Source organism: Camarhynchus parvulus, chromosome 3 (genome assembly GCF_901933205.1).
Source record: "Camarhynchus parvulus chromosome 3, STF_HiC, whole genome shotgun sequence".
In the NCBI taxonomy this organism is placed as follows: Eukaryota; Metazoa; Chordata; class Aves; order Passeriformes; family Thraupidae; genus Camarhynchus; species Camarhynchus parvulus.
Window position 1 is genome coordinate 46,619,964 of NC_044573.1, and position 14,480 is coordinate 46,634,443.

At 41.2% G+C, this 14,480-nt stretch overlaps 1 protein-coding gene across 6 annotated transcripts in view; it reads right to left on the bottom strand.

The window, feature by feature from the left end:
• Nucleotides 1-14,480, bottom strand: part of LOC115902443 (SAM and SH3 domain-containing protein 1-like) — a 531,864-nt gene that overhangs the window by 106,105 nt on the left and 411,279 nt on the right. The gene's annotated exons all lie outside the window — the stretch shown is intronic.

Genomic DNA, 14,480 nt, shown 5'->3' on the forward strand with positions numbered 1-14,480 from the left:
TGTGATTTCTCCTTTTCCCTCTGTAAATTTAAAATAAATTTGAAAGCAAACTACTGGCATCCCTCTCTGCGGTTTGAGACCAAGGAAGTCCTTTATGGAAAAAATAAAAATATATGAATGCTAACAAAAAAGTTGCATCTATGCAAATGTACATTCCAACATACTTAAAAAGTTGGTATTTATCACAAGTAGAACCAGGCCTTGACAGACAAGAAAGAACCTATGCAAATTTTATTCATGACAGTTAGTTCAAAGCACCCTTAATGTCCAGCTTCCCTAATAACCGTACATTATCCTCTGTCCTCCTTTCCCTGAGGAGCTCTGCACTAAGCTCATCAAAATGTAACTCAAAATCCTTGTCTACTCTGATACCTAAAAGGCCACCACCATCTACCAGACTGGTCATCAGTCAGCTACAAGCTGCCATTGTCAGCTTGTAAAGCAGAACAAGTTTAAGCCTTGTAATAGCTGCACCTGACATCACCTCTCATTAGGTTTTTCTCCCTTGCTCTCACTGCCTCCTCCTTTGGCACACTCTGCTGAGACTTTTTCTCACATTGAGTAAAAATTTGTCACTTCATGTGCACCAGCTGCAATGGGTTCTAGCCTGAGACTTGGAGCAGAAACAAATGGTAAACAAAATAATGGCAAGGGTTAAGAAATGTACATATATCTGATAAAAATTACCATTAAGGAGATGGAGGTGAATTTCCTGTTTCAGATTTGGGAAATTTTGCATATATTACGGGGGCGGCTTCATGCCTGAGATAAGTTAAGTCTAATGAAATAGATAGGCAAAAGGCAAACATCTCAAGTAGATGTTGAAATAAATATTTCAGTGAGTTACCCATATCAACTGCAATAGTGAAGGAAGTCTCATTAAAGCTCTTTTCCTTATATTTAGTAGTAGCACAGATGACAAATCCAAATTTTCTGTAATATATATGGGACTACATAACTGAGGTATGAGTAATCATTAAAAGAGTAGTCTGAAAAAATCTAAACTAAAAACATGTAAAAAAATATTTAGCTATTTAAAGGCAAAACAAACTAAGTAGTCAACAGTATCTCAGGTCAAGTGTGTAATCTCAGCAATTCTTGTTTACAGTGTTTCCCCAAGGTGTTAAACTTGCTCAGAGAAAGCAAACTTGGGTACTGGTTATGTACTAGTTTCACTAACAAAACTACTTTTCAAGTGTCAAGGCAGGAGAGAATGACTGCCTTTAAACTGAACCATGCAACGCTTTTCCCCTGGACAGTCTGGCAGAAGGAGGGCATACCTTGTCCAGAAAAAGTAAAGTTCACTCAAAAAAACTTCTCATCCTTCTTTCTCTGTTCCCCCTGCCCCTCCCCCTTGCCTCTTCAGTGTACTATTCTGCACTTCTTGCTGCTTTGAGATCCAGGCCCAGGATCCTGGGCAGGTCCCTATGGACAGCAGTTTCCCCCAGCAGTACTGGCTCTGGAGATGCACCAGTAAAGAGGAACACGCCATGACTTCCCTCATTTCTTACCATCCCACCAGCTAAATCCTAAAACCATTCCCCTCAACCACAACTACTGACAGGCAGAGGAGAGAGCACAGTGCTCTCCCACTCTGCAGCACTGGGAAAGCCCAGCAGGGATGCAGTCGCCTGCCTCACGTTTTTCATGGCTGGATGAGCCCATTACCTCATCTGCACTTACAGGGCAAGAGCTACAGGGCAGCATGCACCTTGCATCACCACCCAGCTCGGCAGTGACAGTCCCAGCCTTCAGAAAGGCTGCTCTTAGGAAGCTGGGTGTGACAGCAAGCACAAATTTACTCACTCCCACTTGTGCCACTTTGGATGCTGACTTCCAAGAGGAAGGTGCTCTCCTGCTATCCATGTTAAGATTTCAAAAAGGGCAAAGGAAATGTCAAATATTTGCCTTCACTTCAAACTGTTTTTACAAAGCATGAAAAAACACTGCTCTGCACACCAAGGCATGACAAGATTGCTCCTTTTTTGGGAGTAGGTATGGACACCAGCAATCCTAGTTGATGCGCCCAGCAGCACAGGGCACTGCACATCCCAGAGCCCTTGATTTACTGCTGCAAGTGCAGAGGGCAGCCCAGCTGCCCGCCGTGGAAAGCCAGAATGCTGATGTTTAAACTGCTTTCTCAAACTTTGATATTTTTCTGGTTTTTCCTACTAGAAATGCAGCAGCTTGCAGCCTAGAGGATACGCCCAACACTTCTACATAAGCAGGGACTAACCTTGTCGTCACTTCTACTGCTTCCTGACAGGTCATCTTTTACCAGGAAAGGAAACAACTGTAATTGAGCATGGCAGCAATCCATGTTTCCCCCTGTAATCTTAGCAGCAGAAGAAATGATTTCCTGTAGCTCCTGTAAGCAAGCTGTGCCCAGGCTCCCCCTCACCAATGCTGCCCATCCTGCCTGCCTGCGCTATCCCTGCAAACCCTCACTCCTGCAGGGAACACGTGCTCTGCGCTGGCACAGAGGGGTAGCATTAATAAACCAGGTTAAGTAGACACTCCACATTGATACAAATCTGAAACCAGAAAGGCTGACTCTGCCCTAAAGCACTTCAGTGAAGCCTCAGCTTTTGACTCTTAACAGAGGTACAGCACTGTTAATACAGTCTCAACCACTGTAGGTAGCATACAGATGAACTAAATATAATATTGCTCATGCAAAACTTCATGGTGCTGGGCTCAGGTTTTTTATCGCCTTAACTAAGCTTCCTCAAGTCTCTTTGGAGAGTGTTTTATTTAGGAACAGTAAAGCATGGTTACCAAGGGGTTTCAGTTCATTTAATTAAGTTGAATACAATTACACTCCAGTGGGTCTTAAAAATGAAGAATCTATTTAAAGATTATTTAGATGCGTGTCTTTTAAGTACCACAGATTGCACAGGGCTTCATGTTTATATCAATTAGGGATATCAACCTAGCAATAAGAACTGTTATCGCTTGCCAGTTTATAATCCTTTCCACTCTGGGATTCCGTATTTTATTTACTCATTTCCCTTTATCTGTGTACAGTGAAGAAGGGCTTTTTGCGTTCCTGTGTGCTCACACTGCTTCATCATTGCCAAAGCTTTTCCTAATTAGGCTAAATAGGTCTCTTACACAAATAAAAGAGGAATATTTCTGCCTATCAACAGAGCACATCCTACAGAGTCTGGGCTTCAATAACTGTGTGGTTGCCATATCTCCCAGGTATTTCAAGCTCATTTTTCTGAAGGGGGAACACGAAGGATGTCATGTGCTTGTTTCAAGGAAGTGCTTCATCCTGCGGCTGCTGTCAGTCCAGTGGCTCTGCCCACTGATAAGAGACATGAGGACATGGAATGAAGCTGCATCAGAGGAAGTTCAGATGGGACATTAGGAAAACGTTCTAGATTGTGGTCCATCGCTGAAACAGGCTCTCCATGGAACTGGTCACAGCACAAAGCCCATGAGAGTTCAAGGAGCATCTGACAATGTTTTCAGTCTTATGGTTCAGTTTTATATACCCTGTGAGAAGCAGGGAGTTGGACTAAATGATCCTTAGGGGTCCCTTCCAACTTAGATAGTCTGTGATTCTATGTTGCTTTTATTGGAGACTGAATTAGTTACTCAAGTGTTGCACATCACACACAGATGTACCTCAAACTGAGGCACAAAACAATTTGAAAAGCCCCATATGGCTAAAGAGGTCATAAAAAGCAGAAGCTGGCAAAACCCCAGTGTTAATGAAGCTCACAAAAAAATTGTCCCTCTACAAAACCTGGCAGTTGATTCTCACTGACACAAGGCCCTGAACCACAGGCTGAAAGAAAACAATCACAATCGTAGATAAAGACACTTGGACTTGAATGGCAAGTGAAGTCCTTAAGCAACTTCTTTATGCATAGTGACATGAACATCAAAAGGAGAACATCCTGCTAACTAACCATTTGTCAGGACAGTTGCCATGCCAAAGACAAACATCTCACCTAGTTGTAAAAGTGACAGTAACATGAAAAGAAAGTCTCAGATGGAAGGAGCTTCCTCACAGACTGCTTCTCAGATGAAAAAAGTGACCAGCAGTCTCAGGGAACACCACCCCATAAACTCAGCAAGAGTGGTAGGACAGCCTCTGTACCAGGCTGCATCTGAAGCAACACAAAACCAGCAGGGAGCTCTCTGAGCAAGATGTTGCATCACTTTTCACAGACTGCACCATTATCAATTTCAAAACAAAGGATGTATAGTAAATAAGCTCCTTCATTCACAGAGAATTAGGATTTGAAAGAAAACAAAGATTTTGCTGTATGACTCTCTCAAATGGAAAGGAAAATCAGGTATTTTCAGATATGGCAATCTCTTCAAATCTTGAGAGATGCAAGGGCTGGCTCAGAAGGAGTTACATGTGAACAGGAAAACAGGGCATCAGGCTGTCTCTGGGAAAACAGTAAATTGCACTCTCATGCCCAGCTTGTTGCAGCTAACTAGCCCTCTGCTACCAATTACCCATTCAAAGCATCTGCTGCCAATACCTTGATGGTTTGGTTTTACATGACTCATACATACATCAATGGTCACCCACCTATAGCCTGCATTTGTCTCTAAGCAAAAACAAAACAAGGTGTGACCAGCTAGACATGAAGGCTTACTGTGCACTATGACAGCCCTACTCGGTGCCTGAAATAAGTTTTTTCATTTCTAAACCAAGCTTAAATCTCCATTATTTATTTCCCACGTGCTCCCTGATGTCCACACCATTCAGCCACCTCCTCTGGGTGTCCAGGAAGTCAGCCTGCACACTGACCTTCCCCAGCCAAGGTCCCGGTGCATGCTCCAGCCATTTCCTGCCATGAAGGCGGCAATTCTTCCTTTCACATGATCCTTGTAAATCCCTCTTCCTAGCAGTTGTAAGTCACCCTTCTCAGCTGGAACTCCTCCCACTTTTCTGGCCACAGAATACAACTCTGGATACTGACTCACTGCACCTCCATCCCCTGCTATCCTCTGTTTCCGCTTTATATGAGAGGTACTTTCCTAAGACAGGCATCAGTCTGGAGAAAAACCCCTGCCTTGCTTTTTTTTTAAATTTTTTTGTTTTGTAAACTGTTCAAAGCTCCCCCAGCAAGAGATCTGCCTAAGAAAGGCAGAAGGGTCAGCAGCAGTTAACATACCTTTTTATCCCCCTTTCCTCTCTCTTTCTTGGCAGTTTATAAAATAATTAACTATCTGTAAGCATTCTGCAGTAGTTGTTATTAGGTTTGGCAGATGAAAAATGAAGATTTGTACAAATCTTTTGTGTTCTGTGTACACTTGAGACAAGGTTAAAAACCCACAAGTAACTTGGCAAAGATTACTTGAAGAAAGCATCATTCCATCAGAGAGAAAAAGCAACACTGAGAACATTCACCTCTTTTTTTTTTTCCTCCTACTTTTGGTATTTAGGAACTCAAATTCCACACTAAACAAACCCAGTGAGACTCATCACGACTAGGATAACAAGGATATGCAGAAGGATGCCTTTCCCTTCTCATTTATGTGTGACCACACACCACATGTGGTATGAAGCTATTCTTTATCATCACCATCGTGCCAGTGATTTTGGTGAGGTCCTTGACTTTATGTTCCCTGTTAACTTCCTGAATTTAGATAGCTATCATGCAAAGCTTACGTTTTACAAAGTTTAGGTTTTAGAAAGTTTATCCATCTGCACATATATACTGACTCCCTGACACAAAATCTAAACAATGCATTGCTGGCTTTGGGCTGAGCAGGAAGCAGTACACCTCGCTGCACTGAAACATCCCAGTGTCCCTTCAATTCAGCACACATCAGTAAATGGCACCACAGTGGAGCAGGACTGCACAGGATTAGACTCCATTTCTTGTCTCATTGTAAACTACTCAAAATAAAGGTAAGTGTAACTAGAGAGGAAAACAGTTATTAAGGAGGGGCAGTCATTTTGCTCTACCTACAACAGAGCAGTCTCCACTGATTAAACAAGAAACAAAACAGATCTTTCCCCCAAACCTCAGAAGAAAAATTTCCTCCAGAAATTTCCTCTCCCTACCAGGTTTTTTGGTTTTGAAGTACAGTATCATTACCAGTCCTCTGATAAAATGTTGCACTGGGAATTCTTTCTCCAGTCTCTGTATAAAATATAGTATATCCCCACAAATACTCTGAAGCATCGTGTTTTTGAAGCGTAAACATACAATAATCATCTTGAAGATGGAAACTTGAAGACAGGAACCACAACTGACATACAACATGCCCACACCTCTTCCTGTTTTACAATGGTTATTTATGAATTCTAAGGTGGGAAAGAAACCTAATAATGGAGTGGAAATCACAACCTCCAAGTGTTGGTGGATATTATGTATGAATACAAACATGTTTATTTATAAAACAGGATTTTTCTTATTTTCATCCTCAGAGATTATAAACTGCAGTTTAAATGCAAAGGATTTATCATCAGCATTCAAGAGCTACTGTGACCAACCACAAAGCTCCAAAACTCACAAGCATCAAATATTATTCTGTATAACTGAAGGCTGCTATAAACCTATGCAATGATATTGATAACAATATGAAGCATGTCTGACATGGATGGTAAAAGGAGATTACTCTTAATTTAGCAATAGAAAATAAGTATTTTCAATTTGCACTCCATCCCTAGGCTTGCACTAGAAATTTCTGGTGTAAAAATCCCTTTTGCCTGAGTTGCAATATGCAGCATGTGTCCGCTGGAAAACAGCAAGCACAGAATCACAAGAGAAGGAGAATGTTTCAGAACTGCATCAGATATGGATAAACAGAGATAATAAACAGGCAGAACACAAACATCCAAACATCCCTGCAAGCATAAAATGTGTAAAACCCACAGATTCTTCAGCAGTGACATATCATTTTTAAAGGTACATACTATGACTCACAAGATGCTACTCTGGCATGCAGAATTCTTTAAAAGCCTAAAATGCCTTTTTTTCCTGAAGTGCAATGTAATGCTATGCAATCAGCTCTAGCACGTGTTTTCATCCCAGCTCCAGCTGTGGATGTGCACTCGCTGACAGAACTTTTAACAGCGCCACCGTAGTGCAATGAGCTCTCCTGTTTCCCCCATCGAGCTGTGCTGGGGTTGCAGTCAAGCAAAGAGCAAGCCGTGCAGAGCAGGGTCAGCCTGGTGCTGGCATTGAAAGGGGCAGGAGGCTCAACTCATCTGAACTTATGAAAGAACAACAAAACATGCATTTTCTTTTTTTCTTAAAAGCCTACAGGCCACACACTGCTCCACTATAAATAAACTTGTGCCTCAGGCTCCTGAAGTTTTTATGTAAACAGTGCAGAAAGTAGACCCTTTATCTTTTGTTTATCTTTTGTTTTCATCATACCTATCAGCACTGCACAAAGCATCTTCAGTTGCAGGTGAGAGGGTTAGGAGCATCTTGCAACCAAGAGATTGCTCATGTACTCTCAATTTAATATTGTAACAAGCATGGTACTGTTTCCACTATCATCCATCAGCTCTCATCACGCTTGCTGCAAAGCTTTCAAAGCATTGCTTTTATTATTATATTAAACAGTTCCCTAATCTCCTTTACACAGATTCCCATGCACAAAGAATAAAGTCCAGGTGGAGAACACTGAGATTAAGTATTAGTAGGCCGTAACCTACAAAGAGCAAAAAGCACCATATATCATTATAAATACAGTGACAATAATGACACATAAAAGGATGTATTCACATTCTAGACAACTGTATTACCATGCTTATAACCTTCACGGCATATGTTCACCCACGCACGTGAAATGACATATTTTCATCTGGAGGCCTGATGATGCAAACTGATGTCAAGAGCATATCCCCATGTCCATGCAGGGCCATAGGGAAGTCAAATCACCAAAGTCTAATGGGCTCGAAGGAGAGCAGATCTGCAACAGCACTCCAAACAGACTGCGCTCAGATTGTGATACCGATATTAGAAACCAGTTCTCCTATTTATTGTATGGCTTTCCATTAAAAAGCCTGTAAGTGTGATTTATAAATCATTGTTGTATTATACTCTTAAGCTTGTCCATCCAATTTTCCAGCTACACCCTGCTTAAAACTGTTTTCCAGATAGGTTATACAATCCCCACTCTACAGCTCTTCATTGGAAAATGCCTCTAAAACTAGTATATAGCTCAAAAATGCTTATACAGGTGTCATTGGAACCTACACCATTAAGTATTTTATTATACTAATCTTAGTTCAAATAAACCTGGTACATATTGAGTCTGTGTTTCAAAACACGGCAGTAGACAAGAAAGTTCTGCTATTACCATAAGCCAGGAAAAACATTCCCCTTACCTCAAGAAAATGAAAGCAAAGCCACCATGCCCACACCTGACTCACACCACAGCAACTGCACTGTGGGAGGAGAGGGCACAGGTAGCTCCTTTTATTTTTAATGTTGTTATTTTCAATAACAGAAATCTGTGTTGGGAACCTTCGCACTCAAAACATGTTGCAGTTTTTCCCTGTCAATGAGTTGTCTCGATGTCAGGCAGAAATAAAACCCCTTCATATCTCTTTACCTTATCACACAACATGTCCACATATATTTTAATGGAGAACATGTTTTTATAGTAGAAACCTGATTTTTAGACTTGCACATAGAAAACCCAGTTTCTTTCTATTGCCCATTTTCTCAATGAAAAACATGGAATCGGATCCTTGCAAAGCCACCTCAACATCCCGGCAGCCACAAGCACCTTCCTCCTCCTCGCACCACTAATAATGCCAGGTGGTTCATTAGTCATCAGCTGTATCAAGCAATCACCAAGAGGAAAATTGTTGGCAGCATCCAACGTTAAAACAGGTATTGTGACAAATCACTTTGCTGGGTGTAAATTCAAAGGAATTCCTATTCCTCCTGTGTTTCTGAACCTCCTAAAGTCTGAATACAGCATGTACTCTATGGCCACTAATAAGTGTCACAACAGGCTGAGCAGAAAAGAAAGAGGCCTGGGCTGCTGCATGAAGGAAAAGCTACAAACAGAGATTCCAAATGACAAGAGGGTGACCCAGAAAGGTGCAGGAAGCAGGGCTGGGTGCACCAGCACCAAGCACCCTCTCCTCCACAATGCCACCTCTGAAGGGAAAAAAATCCGGAAGGAGCATAGCCCAGGGCCAAAACTGGAACAGTTCAACCCAGGTCTGGAAGGAGACAATCTGACTCAAACTCCTTTGCCCTAGGCACTAACTGTTCCCTCTTTCCCTTGGCCCTGTGCCACATCCAGCAGTGACCCCGTGCTCTACTTCTGTATCCCAGTCCCTCCACTCCGCTCCTGTTTGCACAGCACTTCATACAATCAGCACTAATTTACACAGATTTCTACAGAGCATCAGACTAAGTTAAACTAATCATTACCTGCTTCTGTAAAATGTCATTTGCTCTAAGATACACTAAAAATAAGAGTTTTTCACCTAATTGTAGAAAATGGTAGCCGACATGTGTAGCGTAGTATGTTGCATTCCATGTAATAAAAGTCCTTTAAGTGCTCACGTGCAACACCTTTTCTTTTTCCACATCAATTTTCACATTTTCTTTCTCCTTAGAGACTGTCATTCTTTTCATATCCACAGAAGGAAGAAGGCATCATTACAGGGGAATTCTAGCAACCTTGTATTCCACTGCTCTTAAAAAACAGAGAGCTTGGTTGACTGACTTTCAAAAGATGAAAAAAGTATGAAGAAAAAGAGTATTTCCAAGTTGGTATTCACAGCAAATCAGCAAGAGGAAGAATTTGCTTTCAAGAAAGAATGAAGAAGGCACCAGAACCAAAAGCTCTTATCACTCCTCGTGGTGTAGGGGTCTTATGGGGACTAAACTCTCTGATCGAGACATCTGTTTTATGTGCCCTGACGTGCAAGAAAAAGCCTAGACCAAAGGTTATCTCTGTGAGCTGTCTTTCATCATAAAAGGATTAGCATTGCTAGGCACAACATCTCTTGGAAAGGCAAAGGAGATGCAACAGGTTAAGTTTAAATTATAAAATTGAATCCAACACCTAAACTGACAGTCAGTTGCTCTTCTCTTTTGACTTCTTTATTTGAAAGCAAAATACCCTCCATGGTTTAGTACAATAGAAAAAAAAAATCTGCCAGTTTGAAAGCAGAGACCAGGCGTTCTGGGTTTATCCTTATTGTTGCAAGTGGGATATGCTTTAGAAAACGTGCTCCAAATAGAAGTCAGAACAAAAATGTTTTGAATCAGAATGTCCCACAGCGCATTTTGAGTTAACTACACAGTGCCACAGGCACTATGCTGACATGTCATCAATACAAATCATAAAAACCAAGTATATTGCATTTTCAAAAGCATATCTACCTGAAGCAGCTATCCATTTACCTGCACATTCCCACAGAGCTGTGCTGAGCATCCATGATCTCAGCTGGAGTGGCCTTTTGGTGCCAATCTTACACCAGAAAAACAGAGTCACACAATGAGAAACTGAGAGAGCAGCAGCACAGAGATTTCCATAAGAGGTTACAGTGATTTAATGAGGGTTTAAGGAAGAGCAATCCTGGAAGAAACCTTAGGCTGGTCTTAGCTGCCACAACTCCTCCTGGCAGTTCTACAACTGCTTTTATCAGCTGGGGATCTACTTCCCTGATCCTGCCAGATACCCAGACTCCCTGGCTTAATATCAAATTCCTCTTCCCAAAGTATGTTAGCCAGTATCCAATTACATGTTATCACAGTAGCATTATCAGCTGGTGTCTCTTTCTCTTTTGGTTTTTTTTCTTTATTACTTTGATAAGAAATTCAAATAGTCACCTAAACATGGAGACCAAGATAGATTATATATGCAAATAGGAGGGCTCTTGGTAGCCAAGTGAGGTTTATTGCCCTCAAAACACTCTGTTCTCTTCAACTAACAGCAGATGGTGGGAAAGGACTGGTTTTCTCTCAGCATAACTGCAAAACACTATTGAAAAAGAAATATTTTTGTTTCAGCTGTTATAATTGATTCAGTAGTTTGAAACAAGAAACTAGCTACTGCTTTGAAATAAAAAGCTGTAAAGACTTCTAATTCTGTAGCATCTCTTTCAAGTTCTGTTGGATCTTTTGCATCTTGGCCATTGAAGACAAAATCTCCTCAAACAAATAAGATGCCTTCTTCGGTGAAACTCCAATTACAATTGATCAGAGTTTTGCCAGTGATTTCATTAATGTCAGGATTTGACCCAGATATCTCTCCTATGTATATACAAAGGAGGAACTTGGCATAAACAAGAAGGGCACTGGAATGACTTCCCTGTACTAATGTCAATAGCCCATGTTTGGAGAGCACATCTTTAAAAGAATGAAGTTCCTGATTTTAATTTCATATTAAAATTTGTTCTCAGATCTCATAACATACAAACTTTTATACCTTTACATGGCAAACAAAGAGTTTGCTATCACCACATCAATATATGATTCTATGCCAAAAATATCCCTTTTTATAGCATTGAGTTTTAGCAATGCAGAGAATTGCTTCACTACTACTCACAATCCACCTCTCTAAAACCTTAATATACTTCCAACATCCACTGTTGCTCTGAAACACTGAAAATTGTAATGATCCAGTACACTCCAGCATGTGCTTGCTACAGACTAAGTGAAAGCTTTTGGGTATAATTTTGTTATCTAGCTAGCTCCATTAACAGCACAAATAGCTTGAGATGCTTATACCACAGCTGCACCTATGGGATATTTCATTAGAAAAGTGCAAAAGGGAAAAGGAAAAGTCACATTTACTTCAGCAAGACCTAATATAGCTGCAAGCACACACCCAGTATTTATCAAGTATAGGGCTATTAAGTGACTTCAAAGTCCACTAAATATGCTCCTTACAAGCAGCACTTGAGAACTATTTGCTTCCCCTCCAGACCTGGGATCTGCCATCACAGGTTCCTCCTAATGAGGTCCTATTCAAAGGAATGCAACTAAAAATACAAAACCAATGAAATATATTTATCCATACAAATATGAAGAGGGGCTCAATTTGTATTTCAAGTAACTCCATATTGAATACCAGCTGTGCTGACACTGGCCTCTCCTCCTAATTCAGCACCTAGAGCAGACATCATCAAACTCCACAACACTTCCAGCAGGGCCAGTGGGAGGAAGGCAACACCTTTCCCTCCTCATCCCCACTGCTCTAACTTCTCAGTATGGGGAGGGAAGAATCAGGCATTTTATTACTTTTATGAAAAACATCCTTTTTACCATAAGGACAGCAAATTGCTGGAAGAAGGCTGCACAGAGAGATTGCGCAGTTTCTGTCCCTGGAGGTTTTCAAGACACAACTGAGTAAAGCCACAGGCAACTTCACATGATCACAGATCTCTCCCTGTTTCAGCTTGAGGATAAGCTAGATACTGCCTGAGGTTCTTTCCACCGTGCATCGTCCTACAATCATGGCTTAAGAATGCATTTTTCTCTTTCATTCCATCAACAAACATTTGATGATCACCTTCTTGCTTAATTTCATTCTAGTTTTCTCCTTCCAAGATCACAGAATCATAGAATGGTGTCTGTTGGAAGTGATCTTAAGGATCATCTAGTTCCAACACCCCTGCCATGGGAAGGGACACCTTTCACTAGACCAATTTGCTCAGAGGTCCCCATCCAAGCTGGCCTTAAACACTTACGGGAATGGGGCCCCCACAACTTTGGGCAATTTGTGACAGTGCCTCAGCACCCTCACAGTAAAGGGTTTTTTCCAAATATCAAATCTAAATCTACCCTCTACTAGTTTAAAGCTTCTCCCCCATGTCCTGTCACTACACGCCCTTGTAAGAAGCCTTCCTGTTTGTTGTAGGCTCCCTGCAGGTACTGGAAGTCTGCAACTAGGTCACCCTGAACCCTTCTCTTCTCCAGGCAGAACAATTCCAATGTCTTGGCATTTCTTCACAGGAGTGATATCCCATCCCTCTGACAATCTCAGCAGCCTTCCTCTGGACTTGTTCTAACAGGTCCATGTCCTTTCCTGTATTGGGGACCCCAGAGTTGGATGGAGCACTGCAGGTGGGAGTCTTACAAGAGTGATCTTGGCTCTTTCTTGGCTCTCTCCCTCTGATAGGGCCTTCCTTTGGTACATTCCAGGCTGTTGCAGGGCCAACCTGGCCAGCATATCACTGCACCAACTTTTTCATTTACAGAGCCATCCCCAGTCAATCACTCTGGTGTCTACATCTGTGCTTCCCAGACAGTTTGAGTCATGAACTGCTACAGATCCCAGGAAATTAAGACCCATGCTCTCACATAACTGACAATGCAAAAGAAGTAAGCCAGCTCCACAGGCCACTGATGGGGCATCATGGACTACAACCAAGCAGCAACGGACTCCCATTTGGAAGCCACAACTCCAGTTCACAGCTTGCCTTTTGCAGCACAGGTTTGAAAGAGGCGCCACAAAGATGAACAGTGGAAATGGCACTGGAGCTACCTCTTCCTTGCCTTCAAATAAGGACAGAGCACTAAGTAAATTTATACTCGGTTCATATCAGGACCTTATTTTGCAGCCTGAAAGACTAGAAACTCTTTAAAAGTCTACATCTGAGGAAAATCGACAGCATGGAGTGAAAACTTCTGTCTTCCCTCTTATAGGAGACCCAACACAAGGTATCTCTTCGTATTTGTAATTGTGTTACAACACAAAATACTGAAGTAAGAAATACTAATAAGACTGGGTGATGTTTGCAACTGATATAAACCAGCAACTTCATAATCACAAGATGATTCCTTTCTGTAAAGCTGACCAATCGTAAGACAAATTATTTTAGCATAGTTTTATTAGAAGACAAATGATAATTAAATAGCTCTGTTTTCCCAGGAAGGAAACTAGCTCGTATTGCCAAAAGAAACCTATTCAAATTATTAGTTGAGTGACAATCAGATCTTTTTCTGCACTGAGCTTCAGCATGCTAGGCTGCTGGTCTGGCCTCCTCAAAAACTCCTTCCCAGGCATCCAATAGCACTTTGCCATTACTAAATGCAGTACTGAAACCTGCCAGAAAAAGACAGAAAGAGACTGTTCATAAAGTACCAACTGTGTGCTCCTTACAAACTGGCAGAACTGACTCCGCTTGCATTTTAAGATTAAAATCATTAACAGTGAAAAAGTGTACACAGTTGGGTGCTATTAAACTGAACATCAAGTCAATGGAGAATTTCTATGAAGAAAAGGAATAAGACAAGTTTTTGAACCTGACTTTGAATATTAACAATAAAGTCCATGTCATTAAAAAATGCAGCATAAAATGATAACTAAGTTCTCTGTTCAATTCTATAACATTTCTTCTGAATTACATCCTATGGGTTTACCATTCGTTACGTTCCATGGCAGTTTTCCAAAAACTATTTCTCATAATATTCTTGAATGTCTGCTGGTTAAATGTTAACAACAAAAACTAACACGCATCAAGCCTATTCATTTGCTTTTAAAATGAATAAACAGGCACTCCACTGTTGATT